This window comes from Quercus lobata, chromosome 5 (genome assembly GCF_001633185.2).
Source record: "Quercus lobata isolate SW786 chromosome 5, ValleyOak3.0 Primary Assembly, whole genome shotgun sequence".
Lineage (NCBI taxonomy): Eukaryota > Viridiplantae > Streptophyta > Magnoliopsida > Fagales > Fagaceae > Quercus > Quercus lobata.
In genome coordinates, this window is record NC_044908.1 from 75280585 (window position 1) to 75293085 (window position 12501).

The following is a 12501-nucleotide window of genomic DNA, read 5'->3' on the forward strand; positions in this document are numbered from 1 at the left end:
AAACTTAAACTTTTAGCGATGAAAAAATTCATCACTGTAGATCAATTTGGTTTCCAGCCTCCACTTTTGTTTGGCACCTTGAATTTATCATACCCTATAGTGACGAAATCTGAATTTCATCACTAAATGTTACTTTATATATATATATATATATATATAGTGATGAAATATAAATTTCGTCACTAAATGGTACTTTTTTGTGACGAAAAAATTTTCCTCACTAAAATTCGTCACTATAGTTAAATTTTGTTGTAGTGTGTGTAAGGATACACAGGCTACTGTACCAAAGGTACACCAAGAACAAATGCCACTACCTCAGGAGTAATGACATACTCTTCACCCCTTATCCAACTATTCACAAATTGAATGTTGGAATCATTGGAGGGGATAGAGAGGTTCAAATAGAACTCTCTAATCAAAGCAACCAGAGGAGAATGCTCAACCTCTAAGGGTGGTAACCAACCTCTACGCTCAAAATTCCTATGAATCTTGGGATCTACCTTATCTAGGATAACCCTAAGCTTAGCCCAAACAAGTCTAAACACAATTAGCTTCTCATAAGCTTCTTCATTTTTCCTAAACCTAAACCTATCACTCTGGTAATCAGAAGAGGATGGGGTAGAGGTTTTGCTTTGCTTTAGTCTTCCTAACCATGATTCTAAGAGTATAGAAGAAAAGGAAAATAGAAAACAAAACAAAAACTAAGGGCAGATTGCATTAGAGAGGGTTAGAGCACAAAATTTATCATCAAATAACAATCTATATGATGCATGTAATGAATGCATATATGATGCATGCTCTAATGCATAAAAAATTTCAATTTCTCAACATTTACCAACAATTGACTTGAGCAAAGAGTTTTAGTTTAAAAACCCTAAATTTTGAAAAACCCAATTTCAAAATCAAATCAAATTGATCAATTAACCATTACACTAGTTAGGAAACATCATATAATGATATAATTCATCAATTTCACAAGTCATTTCCAACAAATTAAGCCCAATTGAACAAAATTCACAATTTTCACAAAACACCAAACCCTAGAATTTCCAGTTGTTCTCAAACCACCAAATTAATCAAATTAATGCATGGGAATCATATTTATAACATCTAAGAACAAAAACCCAATGAACAAAAATGGTTAAAAACAACTGAAAAATAAAAAATCCTAATTTTCTTTTGTTCGAAATTTAAAAAAAAAAAAAAAAAATGCATGAAAAATGTAATTAAAATGAAAAAGAGAGGGTATTTAGGTCTTACCAATGCTTGAGGACAAAAAACTTTAAAAAATTTTGTGGAACAAAATGATAAAAGAGCTCGGATTGGATCGGTCAGGAAAAAGAAAGGAGAAAAAGGTAGAAAGAAACTTTTGAAAAGTGAAGAACACATGATAGACAAGGACCTTTTTGTTCTTTTCTTTCAAAATTCGATCAGTTGAGTACCAATCGAGTACCAATTGAGCCAGATAGAAGCTATTCCTCAGAAATTTTAAAATTTTGATCGGTCGAAAATTGGATTCGATTAATCAAAAAACATATTAGATTGATTGAGCACTAATCGAGCATCAATCGAACCAGGCAGATTCAAGCTTTAAAAAATAAGGCATTTTCTATCAATAGAAGAACACATTCGATCGACCAAAAATCTAGAAAAATTAAATTTTTGAAAGACAACAGGAATTTAATGCAAAAAACACTCAAAATAACTTATTTCATGAATGAAATGCATGAGTATGAGTTTAAAATTTTTTCAAAAACACTTTATTTCAATCCAGATCTTCCAAAACAAGATTATGACACTTTTTATCCCCAAAATTCAATCAATGAACATATTTTGTATCAAAATCAAAGAACATATAATCTTAGATGGCCAAACCAAAATTACACACAATTTCATGTACAAAGTTTAGCAAAGAATAACTTGTGTAGTGTATGCAACTAGTAATAACACAAGATACATGTGAGGTGATATGTAGATAGTAATCAATCACAATTTCTACATTATTCATCACGTAAGTTTAAAAGTGACTATCATCTAAAGAGTTACATCTTATAACTTCCACATCTCTTAGAAAACAAGCTTGCAATCATGTAAATTTTTTTTTTTTTTTATTTTTTTATTTTAGTCTTATAATGTACATACCATTTTTATTATATATATATATATATATATATATATATATATATTTATTTATTTATTTATTTAATTATTCTAAGGCTACTCATATTTTCTTTTTGTGCATGTGCTACACTTTCTCAAGCATAAAATCTTATAATATGCACTAAGGTGTTCATGATTGGCTAGTAAACCATGGTGAGATGGTTATTTATGCCTTTCTTTTAGGATTTTTTAGCCCTTACAATCAAAAGCACGTGACTTCAAAATCAAGATTATGTGATCAAAAACTATAAACAACTCCCACACAACATGTACTACATAGCTAAAACTAGTAAAATGCAGAAAAATATAAGCTCATCCAAGCTAAACAAGATACACAAGCATGTTATGTAAAGATAATATGACCAACCTTAACTACACATTCATAATATGTAATACAAAACACATCCTTCCATATCCCTCTTTCCATTTTTTTTTTTTTAAAGAAACAAACAAGAGCAACCTAATATGGAATGCATGAATGTAATGCAATGAAATCCTAAAAACAAAAAGAAATAAAAATTCAAAAAAAGAACGGTCATAAAGGATGTTGAGGTGAAACACAAGGACTAAGTCAAAAAGACTCAATTAGATTGAGCCTTTTGCATCCAAAACTTCTTAGATGCAACTCTGGCTTTGGAGTTATAATTCATATTAGAATGATGAGCAACTTTAGGATTGGTATAAAGGTTTAAAACCTTTACCAATTCACAATAAGTACAATAGGATCTTGTGCTTGAGGCATAGGTACTTTTGGCTTATTTGCTCGCTTTGCAGCTTGCAACTTAAAACAGTTTGGGCAAGTATGCCTAGCCTTTTCACAAAAATGACAAACCCACAAAGGTCTATCATGCTTCTTGTCCTTAGGGAGGTTAGGAGTCTTAGGCTTAGACTCTTTAAGATCAACCCTAATCTTCTTAGGAGCAGGAGTAACTTCTACTGGTTTCACAATCACAATCTTGGGTGTCTCAGAAGAAGAAACAAAATTTGCGGAATGAATTTCAGACATAGAGATGCTATCAATAGAACCTAAACCCGCTTTGTCTAAGGGAGACTTCTGAACACTCAACATGTGATTAAGTTTAGAACTAGTAGACCTATTTGTTTGTTCTCTAACAACAGATAATTCTAGTTCTAAGTTCTTAATCTTATCAAGCAACATCATGTTTTCAGTCTTCACCTTATTAACCAATTCATTAGTATCAAGAAAATTCAGCAACAAGTTTTTCTTTTCAAGTTCAAGAGTAGCAATTTTCTTTTGTCATAAGTCTACACTCATTGCATCCTTTGTAGCAACCTTGCACAGCATATTATAAGCTTTTTGCAAATCAGCACACTCAGAGAGTTCCCCATCAGAAGGGTTTTCTTTAACCAAAACACTTTCAACAACTACAGCAGTAGTTGTGAAAGCAAAGAAATTTCCATCTTTATCACTACCAAACTCTTGATTAGAAACTTCTTCATCATTAAGAGTTATAGCCATAACTTTACCCTTTGACTTCAAGAATGTAGGACATTCAGATTTTACATGACCATATCGTTGGCAACCAAAACATTGTTGACCTAGTGAATTACTAGAAGTTTGACCAACTTTTTCTTTTGATTTATCAGCACTATTAACTTTAGTTGGTTCATTTTTCTTAAAATTCCTAAGTTCAGCATTGTTTTTACCTCTTGCCCTTTTGTTGTTATTCCTAAGAAAGTTTCTAAAGTTCTTGGCAAGATAAACAATCTTTGTAGAAGAGAGTTCATCATCAAATCCATTGCTATGAACATCATCAACTGACTTAAGAGCCATTGATTTGGATTTGCTTATTTTGGGTAGGTCTAGCTCATAGGACTAGAGAGATCCTATATGCTCATCAACAAGGATGGAGTCCACTGATAGGCCAAAAATGTATTAACCTCTTGTGATGAATTAACCAATTAATTAGCCAAGTTAATTAATTAATTCAATTTGCATGCAATAAGTGTGGTAGCACAAACAAATCACTAACTAAGTTAATATGCAACTAAAATTAAATTGACAAGATGATTTGTTTACGAATGAGGAAAACCTACACGGTAAAAATCTCACCGAGTGATTTTAAAATCACCACTCCCTAGAATTCACTATTATTATAACAAGCGGTTATAAGTAAAGGAATCTTAGTACTTTATACCAACCTACAGTTAAACTCTTACCCCAAATCCAATTGGACTTGTTTTGTAGTGACAATCTATCCTTTTAATGCACGGCTTCTAGTACGCGACTAACCAATTTGATGTGCGAATCCCAGTACGCAGCTTACACACCAACTTGAGAAGGATGTTGGCTGCAAAGTTCTTCAGTTCATCAACATGATGAAGATCACGAAACTCATTAGTTACAAATCCTTACGGTGTATAAACACAGCAACTTCTTGAAGAGAAAGATGAATTAGGGCATATTTCTTCGGTTCATAATATGCTTGTGAAAAACCTTTGTATTAAGTTGCACTCACTTGCATCAGCTGTGACGGTCTTTAAAACAATTCTTATATATATTTAAGGTTGTGTGAAAAGAAAGCCCAAACATTTATATACGGATTGGATGAAAATCAAAACTGAAAATATGATTTTCTTAAATCTCAATGGATATCCTATCTATCGAGTAGCTGTTAAGCATCAAGCTTAAACAACCTTTTAAACCTTGATAGATACTAGCTGTCGAGATTTAAAATCCAGGACTTCTTCACTTGATTCTTGGATAGACTTACATGGCTTTAACACTTGAATTTGAAACCTTGTTCCTTGAAGCATTAAACACATCCTAGATCTACCTAATTACAAGTAAATTGTGTTTTGTCAAAGGATTAGCCGATTCTATATTGACATATGTTCCTAACATGATTCACATATGTCCTAACAATTTCCCCCTTTGGCTATCTGTGACAAAACCACAACAAACAAATGAATATATGAGAGAAGTCATAAATCGCTCGACTCATACTCACTTGTTGAATACAATAAAATCTATCCTAACACAAACTCTTGAAAAACTTTGCAAGAAGAGAGTTTATGGCAAGAAGACTTTAACGACCTATATTTCTGAAACACTTTAAACAAAACTCATCAAGGCATCTTAGTGTGAAATGAAAATAAAAAATTGTATAAAATAAATAAGAAGTATGTGCATAAAGAGATAAAAGAAACAACACATGTAGAGATAGGTGAAAGAATTGTAATAACAACCTCATCATATATAGATAACATCATAAGTACAAGGTTTGCTATCACAAAGTAAGAACAATATATCTATAAAAGACAAAAAGAAAAAAAATATATAAGTCCTCATTACATCCCTCAGAAAGAAAAAAACACACTCCCCCTAACAAAAATCTCCTATGCTAACTCTCCCCCTATGTACATGACTACTCTCATATCCAAAACTAATCTCTCCCTTTTTGTCACGAATGACAAAATGTATGTAACTCAATCAATCATCTCATCATCACTGGGTGAGCTAGCATCCTCATCCTCATCCTTATCATCATCATTGTTGTTGGAGTCACCATCATTGTCCTTGTCTTCAGATACCTTTGGAGAAGGAGAGGGAGACTCTACGAAGCCACCAAGGCGAGCTTGTCGTCGAGCAATATGGCTGACACGAGTATTCACCTGACACAACTTATCACTGAGTGTGTCAAGGAGAGCATCCATGCACTACAGTTGCGCTATAACCGCCTCGAGGGTCACACCACCCATCAATGAAGAAGGTGTGGATGTGGAAGGAGTGAAAGAAGCTGGAGGAGTCGCTGTCTCTGTCCGTGGTTACTTTAGTCGAAGTTGGGCCTCATTTCATCTAACGGTAGCAACATCTATGGCACACATAACCATAAAATGAGGAGACTCAGGATAGGAGACAGAAAAATGATGAAGAAGCCTCGTGATAGCTGAAGGAAAAATGAGTTTATCACGAGTCACCGTATCCCCATAGACATCTATGTGGGAAAGAATAAAGTGAGAGGGAAAATCTACGGTAAGCCTCTCAAGGAGGGATAACAAAAATCAAGCACGAGGCTCTGTGATAGAGTTATAGTGAGACAAAGGATGAAGAACGAATGTCATCACTATATTAAGGAACCTCGAACCTTTTGCAAAGCCTGAGTAGAGGGTGTTTTGACAATCACCCCAATAAGAAGGTGTCTCACAGAAAAAAGACGATAGTTCATCTTTGGACACAGTCCTCAAACAATCCTAGCTAGGGTAGTCAGGATGCATTACCCTAGGAACATGTAGCACCTTGGATACAATATCCAAAATGGCTACGATGCGTGTACCTCGAACGCGAGTGACAAAATGAGGTACTGAATAATCAAATCCATGTATATTGGAGTAAAACTCCTGTATGATCATGGAGGGACAAGTGACCGGGATGCCATATAGTGACTCTTAACCCCTACTGTAGATGACAGTGGGAAGATCAGTATTCGAAAAATCCGATAGAACGACTTGGCATTCTGAATGAATGCCTCGTCATGAGAAGTTCTCTGAAAAGTCCTTACGGGCTTTATCATCACGGAACCGGATGTGAAAAGGAGTAGAATCAGAGGGGGAAGAAGAAGAAGATGCCTCGGAATGAAGAGGGTTCCAAGATGGAGTGGATTTTCGTTTATGTGCCGTAGAGCAACTAACCGAGAGAGAGAGAGAGAGAGAGAGAGAGAGACGCAAAAAAGTACCAACGCAAAAAAGCACCAACAATTAAATATCAATGTGATAGAAACAAAACCGGTACATATGCATGAAAAATGCATGCACATGTGACATGCAAAAGTAAAAACATCATGAGCTTAGCCCTATCCAAACCTACTAGCATACAACATTTTAACATAGTAATTACACATATAAAATGCATGAACATTGTTCAAAATGCACATGTGATGCAATGCACAATGATTTAAAAATCATTTACACAAAAACCAACCTAAAAATTTGTGAAGAACTCATTAATTTTGGAAAACCCCAAATTTTTCAAAAAAATCCCATAAGTTAGGTAAAAAAAACATGAAATGCTTGATAAGAATAGAGAGAATAAGATCATACTAGATGAAGAAATGATCTTGAGGCCGAAAAACTTCTGGGTTTGAGGCTTAGAGTGAGAGAGAAAAGTTTAGGGAGGTGAAGAGACAAAAACTATCAAGAGAGATCGGGGAGAAATGAAGAAAAATCGTGTTGTCACTATATATAGACATATTTGCAGCTCGATAGATTGGCGGGTGTTGAGAATTAAAATTTGCCAGAATGAGCAATCAAGCAGTTATCGAGAGGCTATTGAGAGGTGTCCACGGCAAAAGGGGCTCAATGGATTGAGAAGCTGTCAAGCATTTATCGAGCATACAGAAACTTCTTCGATGGATCAAGAAGCTATCAATTTTGAATCTCAAGAATATCAATGGATCGAGATTGAATCTCAAGAATCTTGATGGATCGAGATTGCGATAACAACTATCGAGAAAAGAAGCTCAAGAGGCTCGATAGATAGCGTAGCTATCGAGAGGTATCGAGCAGCTGTTGAGATTGCTTAAAAACAGTTTTTCAAGGAAGAGAAAAACACAGACATGAATGCAATCAAACATGCTACTCAACCAAAGATCCAAAAAACATTTTGAGCACCCAAAATCATCTTTCAACAGAAAAAATGTCAAGCATTTAGATCCAAAACACACACACATACTAAACAAGTTTAACTAATTTTATATTTAAAAAACAAGATAGTTTAGCGAGTATACATTAACACATGTATTCCTTGTGATGGCTAAATCACATTGTACCTATACATGTATCAAGGTTAGTAAAGAATATTGTGTATTGTGTGTGAAAAATATCACAAGATTGCATAAGTGTTTACATATTATGAAGATTTGAGATATGAGAAAATCGCTTTAATTCACACACAATTATAACTATTTGATGGGGACTATCACCTTCAAGGTACATCCTATAACTCTCACATCTCCAAAGAGACACGCTTGCAATCATATATAAAGCACTTTGATTCTTTTTGCTTTTATTTTTCTTTGCATGTTTTCTTTTAAGCAAACCATGCATGGACATATAAGAGAGAGAAAAGAATACCCAATGATATTAAGCTTTGATATTGCACTTTTGCTATACTGAAGCATATAGATGTCGTTTCATGATTGGCGGGAAACAATGGTGTGATGATTATTTATGCCTTTCTTTTAGGATTTTCTAGTCTTTCCCATCAAAAAGAGTGATACAAGTGTGAAGTACAAGAGATTACTTAATCTTACTCATCACAAACATGAGCCACAAAACTCACTTGCTTAGTTGTGTATAAAGATGCTCATCTAAAATACAAAATTTAGAAAATTTTGTTTCAATGGTCATTCAAGGTACACAAATATCAATATATATAAACACACACTGCTTTTGTATTTTTCTGATTTTTCAATTTTTTTTTTTTTATGAAAAACAAAATAAAGCAAAACTGAAAAAATAAACAAACAACAACATGGTAAACAAAGCAATGCATAAAACTAGATTGACTTACAACAAGAAAGCATAACACATAAGTAATGCAAAATCAAAAGCAAGAAGGGGAGAGAGAGAAAAGTGACTAAATCACTTGGAGCCTTTTTCCTTCCATACCATGGAAGAACCTTTACATTTAGCAAACCCTTGATCCGGCGGTAATGTACCGACCCAAGGAAAAGCACTAGCCACATCTGCGCTGTACCTCAAAAGGACTAGTCACAATTGAGACTCCTTGTAATTGTTAATAAAACCCAGTTCAACCCAGTAAATACCCGATATGGGACTCATCACACACCCACACACATCACACAATCAATCAAATTGGGGCATCACAATCTCCTCCACTTAAATCCCTAACGTCCTCGTTAGGGTCTACTTTGTGGGTTAGTGTCTCTAAGCCCACATGGGATTACCGGGCCGACTCTGATACCATATGTAACGACTCAAAGAAAAGTGCTAACCACATCTGCGCTATACTTTAAAAGAACTAGTTATGATTGAGACTCCTTGTAGTTATTAATAAAGCCCAATTCAACCCAATAAATATCCAATGCGGGACTCATCACATACCCACACATATCACACAATCGATTAAATTGGGGTGTCATAATAGTTCAACCCAGTAAATACTTGATGTGAGACTCATCACACATCTACACACATCACACAATCAATCAAATTGGGGCATCACAATCTCGCGCTTTTCCTGTGGGCCCATAACTCACAGGTCCCAGGATCGAAACCTGGCTCTTATGTAACGATTCAAGGAAAAGTACTAGCCACATTTGTGCTATACCTCAAAATGACTAGTCACAATTGAGGCTTCTTGTAGTTGTTAATAAAACCCATATCTACTCAGTAAATATCCGACGTGGAACTCATCACACACCCACACATATCACATAATCAATCAAATTGGGGTATTACAATCTCCCCCACTTAAATCCCTAACATCCTCGTTAGGGCCCACTTTGTGGGGTAGTGTCTCTAATCCCACACGAGATTACCAACCTGACTCTGATACCATATGTAACAACCCAAGGAAAAGCGCTAGCCACATCTGCGGTATACCTCAAAAGGACTAGTCACGATAGAGACTCCTTGTAGTTGTTAATAAAGTCCAATTCAACCCAGTAAATACCCAATGTGGGACTTATCACAACCCACACACATCACATAATCAATCAAATTGGGGTGTCACAGGTAAGGGGGAAGAGAATTGAAACCGTTCAAGTTTGGAAGAACATGAGGGCTTTGAGTAGATCTCCAAGAGGAGCAAAAAAGGATGGAAACCAATTCTGGTTTTCTGATGAGATCATACTGTTGCTCTATTGATTGGCTAACCACTTATAGCAATTAGGTCGAGTATGTATAGCTACTCCACTGTGATGACAGAGATACTGCTTCTTTCGTTTAGGTTTTTGAGTGTTTTCCCTCTTAGCCCTAGGGTTTTTAGTCTTTTTCTTATCTAGCTTAGGAGGTGCTCCTAAGATAGATTTATCCTTATCTATGTTCTCACTAGCTAACACATTTTTCACATAATTTTTTTTTTTCAGATTCAACATTATTAGTAGGAGAAACAAAAAAGTAATACTAGTAGAAGCAATACTAGGAGAAGAGAAATCACACCCTAAACTGCTTCGATTAGAAGCAGATTTCTGAATGATGAGTATCTTGTCAAGCTTTGCACTTAAAGTCCTTTCCATCTGAGCTCTAATTTGGAACAACTTTGCCTCAAGCTTCTTGGTCTTTTCAGCCAAGAAATTCTTCTCAAATTGCAGTACTTTAATGGTCTGATTGGTTTCATCAAACTTTGTGGAAAGCTCTTCTCAATCAAGTTTCAAATCACTCAGCTTCTTGGTGGCTAGCCTATATAGTTTTTCATGCTTCTCAGACACCTTATACAATTTTTCATAAGCTGTATGAATATCATCTTGATAATCCATTTTCTCGAACTTAGAATCCACCAAGTTCTCTTCATCATCCACATCTTCAACAATCCCCTCAGTAGGATTTACAGTGGTAGTGAAAGCATTTAGGATTCCATCATCCTCATTATCAGAATCATCCTTAAGCTCGGTGTCACTCAAAGTAGTAATAAGTGCCTTACTGTTCCCAATGGTCTTAAGATACGTAGGGCACTCTTGTTTCATGTGATCAAAGCCTTGACACCTAAAGCATTTTGGTCCTGAGGGAATAGTATACTGATTGCCATCCTTAACATCCTTCTTTCCTTTGTCTTGGTTCTTGAACTAAGACAAGCTAGACTGCTTGCGGTCTTTGTCAAATCCTTTAGCATTGGAATTCTTCATAAACTTTTTGAATTGCCAGGTGATATAGGATTTCATCTTAGAATTTTCATCATCTGAAGACTCATTAGTGTCACTGCTCTTAGCCTTCAATGCCATGCTCTTGCCCTTACTAAATTTCCCAATCCTTATCAAACCCAACTCATAGGTTTGCAGATTGCCAACCAGCTCTATTAAAGGAATTTTGTCAATATCCTTCAATTCCTCAAACGCGGTGATCTTGGCATGAAATCTTTCAGGTAGAGATCTAGGCACCTTTCTAATAATCTTGGGTTCGAGAATGATTTCGCCAAGATTAAAGGTTGAGTTCACTATGTCCTTGAGCTTGGCATAGAACTTATCAAATGACTCATCCACCTTCATCTTAATCTTTTTAAAGCTTGTGTTAAGCCTTTGAAGCTTTGAGTCCTTAACAATCTTGGTTTTTTCATAGGTTTTCTAGAAGATGGTCCATGCTTCCTATGCAATTTTAGTAGAGGATATCTTTTTGAACTCCTCATTCGCGACTGCACTATATAAAGCATTCAATGCCCTATTGTTGAAGTTTTCCACCTTGATCTTAGCATAATCCCAATCGGCTGGCGCTTCCTTTGGCTTGGTCAAGCCTATCTCCACAGCTTGTTATACTTTCTCAACTAAAGACTACAAGAAAACTCTCATGCATATTTTCCAGTAAATATAGTTAGTGCTATAAAATAAAGGAGGTATAATAAGAGACTATTCTCTATCCATGACAAAAAGGGGTCAATGCATCATACAACAAAGATTAACCCTAATCAGAGTGTGCCTGCTCTGATACCACTTGATAGACCAAAAATGTATTGACCCTTTGTGATGAATTAACCAATTAATTAGCCAAGTTAATTAATTAATTCAATTTGCATGCAATAAACGTGGTACCACAAATAAATTACCAACTAAGTTAATATGCAATGAAAAATAAATTGACTCGGTGATTTGTTTACGAATGGGGGAAACCTACACGACAAAAACCCCCCATCGGGTGATTTTAAGATCACCACTCCCGAGAATTCACTATTATCATAACAAACAGTTACAAGTAAATGAATCTCAGTACCTTATACCAACTTACAATTGAACCCATACCCTAATACCCAATTGGACTTGTTCTGTAGTGACAATCTCTCCTTTCAATGCATGACACCCAATATGTGACTAACCAATTTGATGTGCGGATCCTAGTACGAGGCTTACACACTAACTTGAGAAAGATGTTGGCTGCAAAGTTCTTCAGTTCATCAACATAATGAAGTTCACAAGACTCTTGGGTTACAAAACCCTATGGTATACAAACACAACAGTTTCTTGAAGAGAAAGATGAATTAGGGCATATATCTCCAGTTCATAATATGCTTGTGAAAAACCTTTGCATCAAATTGAACTCACTTGCATCAGTTGTGACGGCTCTTAAAACAATCCTTATATATATATATATATATATATATATATATATATAGAGTTGTGAGAAAAGAAAGCTTAAACATCTATACACAGA